Genomic DNA, 11,972 nt, shown 5'->3' with positions numbered 1-11,972 from the left:
CCTTATGTGTTGTCTAAAATCAGATTCCAAAAGTGTTTTTTGTCTTTGCTATTGTTTCTGTCTTTCTGAAGGGATCTCCCCTTTTAATCCCATTATTTCAACACCTGTTGGACAATGCATGAGTGATAATGAGCTCATTGATTAAATGCAATTAATGAATACATTGCCACCTCTTGTTTTGTGTCGTTTGTGTTTCTGTGTTTGCGCCATTTCACATTGGAACAGCTCATTCACCTTCCTTGTCTTCTCTCCGCCCTCCCTTTTAGGTAAGTTAAAGAGCTGCACCTGAGCCAGCCACTGATTGATGCAGCACCACAGTCAAATAGTGGAGTGGAGTAGGGGGAACAGCAAACAGCCATTAAAGCAAGCAGCCCGCCCGCCCCCGCCCGCCCGCCCGCCCGCCACAATGGACCTACCTGTGTACACTAGATGGATGTGATGGAATGTACTGTCGTCCCTACATTTCCAAGAAGAAGTAAGAATTGCAGTTGCAACAAAGCCTTGCTTGCCTACAAAGAGAGCAGCAATTTGGATTTGTTACTATGTTACCTGGAAGAATAACAAACTGTGCAAGGATGGAGGTTGTAGGAGCAAAGAGAAGTTGTCTGTAAAGTTGGTGGATGCCTATTTTCCATTTTGCAGTCCCTTGTCTCCCTCTTGTGGCCTCCTGGAGGCAACTAGCTGTGCAAAAAAAAGACAGCCTGGCGGCCGGCTGTTGCAGTGTTGCCCTCTCAGGCAACACTGAGTGACTGACTGAGCCTCACCGTCTTATATAAAGTTCAGACGGAACTTTGCACGTGTCATAGTGGAGCCCTCAGGATTCCAGAGCCAGCTTTCTGACATCATAATGGGGCCTCAGAGATAGATAAAAGCCTGGGCCCAGGCAGTGTTGGTCAGTGCTGCTCAGCAGGCAGCACCCGACTGGATTACAGCTGATACAAGGTGTGAAGGAACAAGGGGTGGCTGTGGGCATGCACTGGCTGCCGCTGCCAGTGTTTATCTGCATGGCAGCAGGGCATTTGGGCGTTGCCAGGAAGGCGTTTTTATGTAGATTCCTCCTCTTTCAGCACTGCATTGTGGTGCAAGCAAAAGAAGCAAATCCTGTCTGGCTTCCTCTCCGGCCTTTATTCACCTCCCGCTTCGTAGCTGTGAGTGTGTGAGCCTGCAGGGCCCCATGGAATTGCCTAGGAGTAGGCTGAATCAATCGCTGCAAGGGGTGAACAGCAGTATTAGGCAGGCTCGGTCAACGCCCGGCCCATTCGGGTTATCGCTTCTCGGCCTTTTGGCTAAGCTCAAGTGGCTTGTCAGAGGGTCTCCTAGCCTGTCATACCCTTGGCCTTAGAGCATTGGCAGTTTACTGTCTTAAGCTCTATGCTGCTATAAGGGGAAGACCACGGAGAACAAGAAGGCGATCGACTGAGTTCCCAGACAGGGATACAGATAATATGGCTTCTTATGGCCGAATCCGATTCCTGGAGCGTGGACAAAATTTTGTGAAGAACGGCATCCGAATTGATATTGGAGAAAATTATCGGGAGGAATTCGGATTGAAACATCTGGCTACAGAGATCCTGTTTGGACTTCTTCTGGTGGAAAAGAATGACATTCTCTGCCTACAACATCCGGCAAAAGACTATTATATCCTGGTCTTGGAGACAACAGCTGCCTGCCAGAATTTCTACCAGACTCTGAAATTGAAAGAGGGGAGTCCAGAGCTGGAGGGACTTAAATTCACGTTGCTCTACTCCTATGGTGAAGCGTATGTGACTGTCTTCATGTACAATCCGTATGTCATCATGGACAATATTGCTCGGTTCCTGCTGCGGTATTGTACGGACATTAAAAATGGCCAGAAGGTGATGGACGAAGTTGGCCTATGGACAGGCAAATACAAATTTTTGGTGAAGTTTGGAGCAGACCCAGATGGGATTGGGGGAGTTCACCACCCGCCTTCCAATTTCACCATTGGCCGTGACAGAGGCTATCTGTTCTACAACAATATGCCCTCCTATTGTAGGAAATGTAGGAAGTTTGGGCACAAGCCAGATGGATGCAAAGCAGAGGCGGCTGACACACGCTTCTGCAGTCACTGTGGGAAACTTGGCCACAATAGAGACGAGTGTCAGGAGGAGATCACATGTAATCTGTGTGGTGGGAAGAGACACTCGTTCAAAGATTGCCCAGATAGGGTAAAGACTTGGGCGCAGGTTGCAGCGTCAGCTCAACAACAACCTGGACTGACTATTCTATCCAAGGAGCCTGCTGCTGGGCCATCTGTTGCTGGCCTCATACGGAAGGTGGCCCCAGTATCAGAGGGAAAAAAGAACCTATCCATTATCCTGAGTCCTTCCGTAATGGTGGCAGGCCCTGTAGCAGTTACAGAGTCCGATGTCCCATCCGAGGCCGAGGGTCTGCCATCTAACGGTTCTCGTGTGACTGACGTCCGCTCTCCCGGTCTTCCTGATGGCCAAGAGGATGACTGGGGTGTAGTGATGGAGCTGGAGGAGAAAAGAAAAAGGAAAAAGGTTGAGTCGGCGGAGTCTAGTAGTGTCAAGTCGAAAAAGACTATGAAGGCAAAATTAAAAGACGTACAGCCAGTGCTGCCAATGGAGACACTGCAGCCAGTATCGGCAATTGAAATGTCTCAACCTATCCAGCCCACCATGGATATCCAGGAGTTCGCAACTCCAAGCCTGGGGGATATACTTCCTGAACTTTCTGATTCTGATGGGTCATCATGAAGTCTGAATGATGTCCTGTCTGAAGTTGCTCTCGCTGAATGTGAGGAGTGTGAGGAGCTCTGCCAGAAGGGCTGCCTTTTTTTCGTTTTTGAGCACATTGAACTTTGATATTGTTTTTCTGCAAGAATGTGATATAGATCACAGTATGGACTATAAAGAGCTGAGAGACAGTTGGCCTCACGGACAATCGGTTTGGTCAGGCGAAAATTCAAATAAGTCAACAGGAGTAGGTGTTTTATTGAAAGGGCAGAATTGCCGAATTATTTCCTTTGTTGAACTTATCCCCGGGAGGGCGCTTTTAGTTATTGTTGACTATAATGGGAGTGAAGTGAAACTCCTCAATGTGTATGCCTCACCTGATACTAATGAAAGGTCAGAATTGATTGAAGATATCCAGCCATTTATTGCCGGCTCAACATCGCTTGTAGTAGCAGGTGATCTCAATTGTGCACTCGAAAGTGAAGATCGAACTGGAGGTGCTGCAAGAAGAGTAGATAAAACCGTGCAACAGTGGAAAAATTTCATTTGCGATTTTGAATTGTCTGATGTATGGAGGAGTCTGAAGAGGTCTGAACCAGGTTATACCTGGGAGAACATTACAGTCAAGTCCAGACTGGATTATGTACTCACATCGAAAAATATGAAGCCAGTGGATATTAAGATTGAAGACAATATCTTCTCTGACCATAAAATGCTCAGTGCAACTATTCATATCCCTGCAAATGAAAGAGGAAGAGGAGTATGGAGATTAAATACCAGCTTTCTGGAAGACAAAGTGATGCAGGAGGAATTCATTGTAGCCTATAAAAAATGGGCAACTGCTAAAGGAAAATTTCCATCAATCCTAGAATGGTGGGACAATACTAAAGAGAAGATCAAGAACTTCTTCTTAGATTATGGGATTAAAAGAGCCCGAGAGAAGAAAAGGTGGTACAAGAGACTCAACACAAAATTACAGACTTACCTGAGTTTGAAGAACGCTGGTGTTGATGTCGCTGACCTGGTGGGAAAAATTAAAAAAGAAATTAAAGAGGTCATCCATCAAAAAGGACAAGAAGTGATCTTTAATACTAAAGTGCAACAGTTGGAAAATAACGAGAAATGTTCACGCTTCTTTTTCAAGAAAAGTATGGAACAGAAAAATATCATGACCAATATCGCTGGTCAAACCAGCAAAGAAGGTATGCTTCAAGAGGCCAAGAAATTCTATCAGACTCTCTTTGACAAAAAGAAGATAGATATGTCTTTTGTCTCACACGCCCTAGAAGCGCTAGAACTTAAGCTTGGCCAAGCTGAGAAAGAAGACTTATGCAAGGAACTTACCTTGGGAGAACTCCTGAGTGTAATCAAGAGTTTCGCAAGAGGGAAGGCTCCAGGATCAGATGGTCTATCAGTGGAGTTCTTTTCAACATTCTGGAACACTCTGAAGGAAGACCTGCTGGAGATCTTCAAAGCAGCAATGAAGAGCGAGCTGTTACCTGAGTCATGGAGGAGAGGAATAGTTACTTTGCTGTTCAAGAAAGGAGACAAGACCAGCCTTGAAAATTGGAGGCCAATAACCCTCCTCAATGTCGATTACAAGGTGTTATCCAAAATCTTGGTCAATAGAATTAAGGAACACATCGACAAGGTCATCCAACAAGACCAAGTTTGTGGGGTACCGGGTAGAAGTATCGCAGATAACCTAAATACCATCAGGGACTGCATCTGGTACTCCAAAGACAGAAAGCAAGATTTGGCCGTGTTGTCACTGGACTTTCAGAAGGCCTATGACCGAGTCTCGCACGAGTTTCTGTGGCTTGTGCTGAAGAAAATGAATTTTCCTGAGACAGTGATCAAACAAGTCGCATTACTGTACAAAGAATCCTATAGCCAAGTTACCATTAATGGCTTCTTGTCTGGAAAAGTGGATCTGATGTCTGGGGTAAAACAAGGATGCCCCCTGTCGCCCATCCTCTTCATCTGTGTCCTCGAACCCCTGCTCACGCTGTTGAGGAAAGAGAAGATCATTAGAGGGGTGCCGATTCCAGGAGGAGGTGGGCAGTCAGTGAAAGTAAGTGCCTATATGGACGATGTCAATATTCTATGCTCCAATAAACAATCTGTGAGGAGGGCGCTACTGCTAACAGACTTCTTCTGTCAAGCATCAGGATTCAGATTGAATAAGAATAAGTGCGACTGCTTCACACTGAAGGAATGGAGGGATTTCGACTTACCTGAGGTCAATACCCAGTGCGACAGAATCAAAATTCTTGGTGTCATATTCACGCCCCAGAATGATGGAAAAGAAAGCTGGGAGCTGATAAGTGAAAAGGTGAAGAAGAAGATTGAGGTTTGGAAACTCAGACAGCTAACAATTGAAGGGAAGAACTTGGTCATCAAAGCACTAGTACTACCTCTGCTGTTGTACTTGAGCCAGGTTTTTCTACCAAGCGAAAATCGTCTTAAGGAACTCCAAAGGATATGTTTCCATTTCATCTGGAATTCAAAAATGGAGAAAGTTAGACGAGAGATAATGTACAAGCAGAAGAAGAATGGAGGAAAGGAGATTATCTTCTTTAAACGCTTTCTATATCTGCAGTATTTCTCCTTGTGTTTCAAGAACATCAAGACGAATAAAACCTGGGCCTATTTTCTAAGGTATGCCGCTGGACACGTGTTCAGAAAGAGAAAGTGGATAGAGCTGCCCCTTACAAAGCCTACCCTGCTGCTACCACCTGTGCAGTATGTATGTTTGGAAAGAACCATCCGTGTCTACCAACTGGAAGGTATGGAACAGGAACATCTTAAGAATGCCAGAAAGCTGAGAATGTTGCTGGACAGTCACCAAGAGACAACAAATGTGAGTAACTTCACAACATCAAAGTCTATGGAGCTATGGAGAAACACCAACGCTCCTTACCTATCCAATGTTCTTAAAGACTTGTCTTGGATGATTCTACACGAAAGTCTCCCTACCAGGGCATTTCAGTATAGAAGAGGGCTCGTCTCCACTCCAAGATGCCCAAGAGCTGGGTGTCCTGGAGAAGAAAGCGTCATGCACTTAATGTGGAACTGTGCCTATGCTCAGAAGGTATGGAAAACTGTTGGCATTCTACTGAAATTTACCTGTGAATTAAGGTTCCTGAACCATGAAGTGGTGCTGTATGGAGACTTCAAGCATCCTGTGGGAGAGAAGAAGAGAGTGTTGTGGATTATCTTGAACTGTTTAAAAAATGCCCTATGGAAGGTGCGCAACATCTTACTGTTCAGAAGAGACACCATTTCCGAGAAAGACTGTATAAAGCTGGCCCTAAGTGAAATTTACGTCTTCTATTTGTTGGACAGGAAGAGAGTGGGTCCAAAAGCCTCAAGCTGGTGGAATTTAAGAAGTTGGAACGTCCTGTTGGAAGATGTTTGAACTGAAGCTTTTTTCTGTTTCGCAGATTTTATAAGAAATAGCTGAATAAGAACTAAAAAAATTAAAATGTAAAAATCTGTTCTTATCAGTTTAATATCTGATACGTCCCCTATCTGGGGACCATATATTAAATGGATTTTTAGAACAGGGAGATGGAAATAGAGCTTGCTCTGTCCACTCCACGCATTGACCTGGTATTGCAGTATTTCCAGGACCGGTGCACCCTTTCCTTATGTGTTGTCTAAAATCAGATTCCAAAAGTGTTTTTTGTCTTTGCTATTGTTTCTGTCTTTCTGAAGGGATCTCCCCTTTTAATCCCATTATTTCAACACCTGTTGGACAATGCATGAGTGATAATGAGCTCATTGATTAAATGCAATTAATGAATACATTGCCACCTCTTGTTTTGTGTCGTTTGTGTTTCTGTGTTTGCGCCATTTCACATTGGAACAGCTCATTCACCTTCCTTGTCTTCTCTCCGCCCTCCCTTTTAGGTAAGTTAAAGAGCTGCACCTGAGCCAGCCACTGATTGATGCAGCACCACAGTCAAATAGTGGAGTGGAGTAGGGGGAACAGCAAACAGCCATTAAAGCAAGCAGCCCGCCCGCCCCCGCCCGCCCGCCCGCCCGCCACAATGGACCTACCTGTGTACACTAGATGGATGTGATGGAATGTACTGTCGTCCCTACATTTCCAAGAAGAAGTAAGAATTGCAGTTGCAACAAAGCCTTGCTTGCCTACAAAGAGAGCAGCAATTTGGATTTGTTACTATGTTACCTGGAAGAATAACAAACTGTGCAAGGATGGAGGTTGTAGGAGCAAAGAGAAGTTGTCTGTAAAGTTGGTGGATGCCTATTTTCCATTTTGCAGTCCCTTGTCTCCCTCTTGTGGCCTCCTGGAGGCAACTAGCTGTGCAAAAAAAAGACAGCCTGGCGGCCGGCTGTTGCAGTGTTGCCCTCTCAGGCAACACTGAGTGACTGACTGAGCCTCACCGTCTTATATAAAGTTCAGACGGAACTTTGCACGTGTCATAGTGGAGCCCTCAGGATTCCAGAGCCAGCTTTCTGACATCATAATGGGGCCTCAGAGATAGATAAAAGCCTGGGCCCAGGCAGTGTTGGTCAGTGCTGCTCAGCAGGCAGCACCCGACTGGATTACAGCTGATACAAGGTGTGAAGGAACAAGGGGTGGCTGTGGGCATGCACTGGCTGCCGCTGCCAGTGTTTATCTGCATGGCAGCAGGGCATTTGGGCGTTGCCAGGAAGGCGTTTTTATGTAGATTCCTCCTCTTTCAGCACTGCATTGTGGTGCAAGCAAAAGAAGCAAATCCTGTCTGGCTTCCTCTCCGGCCTTTATTCACCTCCCGCTTCGTAGCTGTGAGTGTGTGAGCCTGCAGGGCCCCATGGAATTGCCTAGGAGTAGGCTGAATCAATCGCTGCAAGGGGTGAACAGCAGTATTAGGCAGGCTCGGTCAACGCCCGGCCCATTCGGGTTATCGCTTCTCGGCCTTTTGGCTAAGACCAAGTGTATTTATACAGGAGGTTTTTAGTCAGAAGGTGCTCAGGTACCCTCTCTCTCGGCCTCGGGGGATCGTCCAGGTTCGCCTGGACTTCACCCCCGTGCTGCTATTTGGGAGAGAGGCTTAGTCCTGAGCAACGAGTTGCGATCCCCCCCCAGCCCTTTGGTAAGTCTCAGGACCCCATAGGGCGCAGCTTTTTGCTGTGCGGTTCGGCCTGGCCACGGAAATGGCAGGCGAGCCAGATGCGGTGCCGGTGTATGCCCGGCTAAGGAACTCTGCCCGATTTATCGTGGCAGAGGGTGGAGGCGGTCCACGTGGCGTAAAGTTCTTGGTCCACAAGATCTTGGAAGAACTACTGGCGGTCCACAAGAACGAGATTTTGGCAATCCAGGACTACCCGAAACGAGGAATTTTCGATGTCACCTTTATGGGAGAAGGAATCCTCCGTGATGCCATGGACCGAGCTGAGAGGAGAAAAGGTGAACTCGTGGTAGCGGGAGTCCAGGTAGTAGAACATGCCTTCGAAATTACGAAACTCGTGGTGATTAAAATGTACTCCCCATATGTGAAGGATATGGAAGTGGCAGCATTCTTAGCTGCCTACTTCAAGAATGTCAAACTGTTGGGGAGAGTTATGAACGAGTGTGGAGTGTGGACCGTCAAGTGGAAGTTCTTAGTAACATTGATAAAGGACCCCTCCACCCAAGAAACGAGATTACCACAGGCTCGTTTTAAAATTGGAAATGTGAATGGCGACCTCTATTTTTCAGGGATGCCAAACTTCTGCAGGGCCTGCGGTACCTATGGACATACCAGTTTTAACTGCGATGTCACCTGTAGAAACTGTGGAAGCAAAGAGCACAATATGAGAGAGTGCACACAAGAGAAAAAATGTAATTTTTGCCAAAAAACTGGTCATCTGTACTATTCTTGTCCCCATAGGTACCGAGGCGAAGAAAATGAGCAACCCGAGGCGCCCCCACGTGCTCCACCAGCAGACCAGTCCCACCCCCTGGGAGAGGAGCATGCCGGGGCAGCGAAGGAGCAGCGAGGCACCTGGGCTTCAGTGGTGCGAAGTAATGGAGCCAAAGCGGGTGCCTCGCGGCCAGCAACCTCTGAGGAAAGGATGGAGCCCAATGCCAAAGAAAAAAGGCAATCTAAGAGGAAGGCGGAAAAGGAGCAGGCCACCGATGATACTGGGGCATCCCAGAGGGCTGGTTGTCCAGTGGGTGCCGGGCCTGCTCCTGTACCTGGGTCTCAGGAGTCTGACTCCGAGCAGGAGAACTGGGTAGCGGTGGGTCCCCGAAAAAAGGGAAAACAGGAGCGTGCTGGTAGGAGGGAATCAGGGGAGGAGCAGATGGACACAACCGTGAAAAAAAGTGAGGCTCCTCCTAGGACCACCTCCTCGCCTGACCTGGTGAGGAGGGTGGGCACTGTTCCCTCCCAGATACCGGACACCCCGCCATGTGCGCAACCTCCCCCTCTAAGACGGCGTCATCAGAGCCTGGGGGGAGAGGCGGGGCCCTTGGGGGACCCACCCGAAATGGACCTACGTGGTCACCCAGTTGAGACCCAGGTGACGCTAGGCGAGATTGGGCTCCCCTTGTATGAGATAAGAGTTGCTGGCACGGCCCTCAGTGAAGGTAGTTCCTCTCCCTTTTCGTCCCTCTTTGCAGGCGATTCGGACGAGGGTGGGGATATGAGCGCAAACGAGAGTTCTGGTAATGCTGGTGGAGGAAATGTCTGATTTTAAGTTCCACAAATATTTATTATTTTAAAATCAAGACGCTATTTTAATCTCCACAATGTCAGAAGTAAAGGGAATCTCCCTCAACGTGAGGGGCGCCAAGTCCAAAGTTAGAAGGGTTGCTCTCTTCAGCTTTTTAGCTGGCCTGGCAGCCTCTGTTTTTTTCCTGCAGGAGTGCGGCATTCCCCATACGATGAAGTACCATAAATACCAAGAGGATTGGAAGTATGGTCCATCAGTCTGGTCTGGATCTAACGAGTCCAGATCAGCAGGGGTCGCCATTCTTTTTAAGGGAAATGTTTTAATCGATTTTATCCAAGAGATTCTTCCAGGACGTATTTTATTGGTTAAGGCTTTTATTGACGGTGTGAAATGGCAGTTTTTAAATTTTTACGGCTCACCAGATAAAAATGAAAGAGCAGAAATGTTAGCGATTTTACCTCTTTTTATTAACACGACTGAGCCTTTTATCCTCGCAGGTGATTTTAATTGTATCCTGAGGGGGGAACGCCGGCTTACCAGCGCTACAAGCAGAAACTATGACAAGACCTCTGGACTGCTCAAAGATATGGTGGGTGATTTTAAATTAAAAGACGTTTATAAAGAGTGTAACAGGAGCAGTCCAGAGGAAGCCGGCGTTACCTGGAGCAACGCCACCTGTAGCTCCAGGATAGATTTTATATTTTGTAATGAGAATCTACTGCCTTTTAAATGTGAAGTTTTAACCAATATTTTTTCCGATCACAAGCTTTTATCATTTTATGTAAAGCGTGATTTTAATAACATTATTAGTAAAAAGTCCTGGAAGTTAAATGTTTCCCTTTTAGATGATCCACAGGTTTTTACAGATTTTATTGAATTTTACAAAGAGAGTAGGCGGGTGAGAGACACACGGGCTCCCATCACCGCATGGTGGGAGAAAATGAAAAGGAAAATAAAAGAATTTTTTATTAAAAAAAGCGTGGCGAAAGCTAGAGAGAAGCAAGCTTTTTTTAAAATTCTCAACACCCGCCTACAGACCCTGTACAAGATGAGAGAACACGAGATAGAGGTACAAGACGACATCGCCAACTTAAAAAAAGAGATAGCTCAGTGCCTGGAGCAGAAAGGTAAAGAAATTATATTTCGTTCTAAAGTACAGCACGTGGAAGAGAACGAGACCTGCTCCAGGTACTTTTTTAAGAAAATGAACAATAAAAAAGCTATTCTTAAAAATATTGATGGGGTGTCGGGTGTACAGGGTCTTTTAAGTAAAGTTCATGAGTTTTATACTGACCTTTTTAATGTGAAAACTGTGGATCGTGATTTTATGCGTGACTCGCTGAAGGAGATTACCACTGTTTTAGACCCTGTCTCCCAGAATTTTTTATTGCAGGAACTGTCGGAGCAGGAGATTTTAGAGACAGTGAAGAGTTTTAAAGCAGGTAAAGTTCCTGGCCCGGACGGTATACCCAGCGAGTTTTATGTCAAATTTTATGATATTTTAAAAGATGATCTCCTAAACCTTTTTACCGAAGTCTTTCATTCCAAGATGCTGCCTAAGTCCTGGCGGAAGGGTGAGGTCTCCTTGCTATACAAAAAAGGTGACATCGCAGTTTTAGAGAATTGGAGACCAATAACCCTTCTGAATAGTGACTACAAAATAATGGCAAAACTATGTGCAAACCGTTTAAAAGCCATAGTACCCCACATCATACACTCTAACCAGGTGTGTGGGGTGCCAGGCCGCAGCATCTGGGATAATATTAATTTAATAAAAGATGCGATTGAAGACACAAAATCTAGAAACGGAAAATTAGCCATTTTATCCATAGATTTTCAAAAAGCTTTCGACCGAGTATCGCACTTTTATCTTTTTAAGGTTTTAGAGCGGATGGGTATACCTGAAGGTTTTTTACTATCTATTAAAGCCTTTTATAAAGATTGCACAAGCAAAATTTTAGTAAATGGTTTTAAGACACAGGACGTTCTTTTAAACTCTGGGGTGAAGCAGGGGTGTCCCTTGTCCCCACTGCTTTTCATATGTGCACTAGAGCCTCTGCTATGCGCAATACGCCGTGATAAACAAATACGTGGAGTCCCCCTGCCAGGGGGAGGCGGCATAGAGGCTAAAGCAGTGGGGTACATGGATGATGTGGCGATACTTTGTAGGGACACCCTGTCGCTTCAGAAAGCCCTAAAACAAATTGAGTTTTATTGCTGTGCTTCCGGTTTTAGAATAAATTTCAGCAAAAGTAATATTTTAAGAATAGGAAGCATGGTTTTTAGAGACGTACCCGTTCCTGTGTCAGATACTATTAAAGTTTTAGGTATCTCCTTCAGTGAGCACGACAATGGTTTTATAAGTTGGGACATGGTGGCGCAGAAGGTAAACAATAAAATTTGTATGTGGAATATGAGGAAACTCACCATGGAGGGAAAAATTTTAATCATAAAAATGGTCATTTTACCCCTTCTTTTATATACAAGCATGGTGTTCCCTCCCCCAACAGTTTTATTACAAAAAATAACAAAAGCATGTTTTACCTTCTTTTGGAGTTCCAGGATGGAGAAATTGAAACGAGA

General features: G+C 45.7%; 1 long non-coding RNA gene and 1 other non-coding gene across 2 annotated transcripts; one reads left to right on the top strand and one right to left on the bottom strand.

Annotated features, from left to right (window-relative positions):
- Positions 1-4,623: 4,623 nt before the first annotated feature.
- On the bottom strand, positions 4,624-5,730 carry LOC142652845 (uncharacterized). The gene is made up of 4 exons (XR_012847948.1): positions 5,644-5,730; positions 5,138-5,219; positions 4,958-5,040; positions 4,624-4,728 (listed from the first exon to the last, which is right to left on the bottom strand). It is a non-coding gene; the product is annotated as an uncharacterized LOC142652845 (long non-coding RNA).
- Positions 5,731-6,178: 448 nt separating this feature from the next.
- LOC142653812 (U2 spliceosomal RNA) lies at positions 6,179-6,369 on the top strand. Its single transcript, XR_012848671.1, has one exon. It is a non-coding gene; the product is annotated as a U2 spliceosomal RNA (small nuclear RNA).
- The last annotated feature ends 5,603 nt before the right edge of the window (positions 6,370-11,972 follow it).

The sequence above is a fragment of the Rhinoderma darwinii genome, chromosome 5 (assembly GCF_050947455.1).
Source record: "Rhinoderma darwinii isolate aRhiDar2 chromosome 5, aRhiDar2.hap1, whole genome shotgun sequence".
Lineage (NCBI taxonomy): Eukaryota > Metazoa > Chordata > Amphibia > Anura > Rhinodermatidae > Rhinoderma > Rhinoderma darwinii.
Note: the sequence above shows the minus strand (reverse complement) of the source record. Positions and strands in the feature narration are given on the sequence as shown.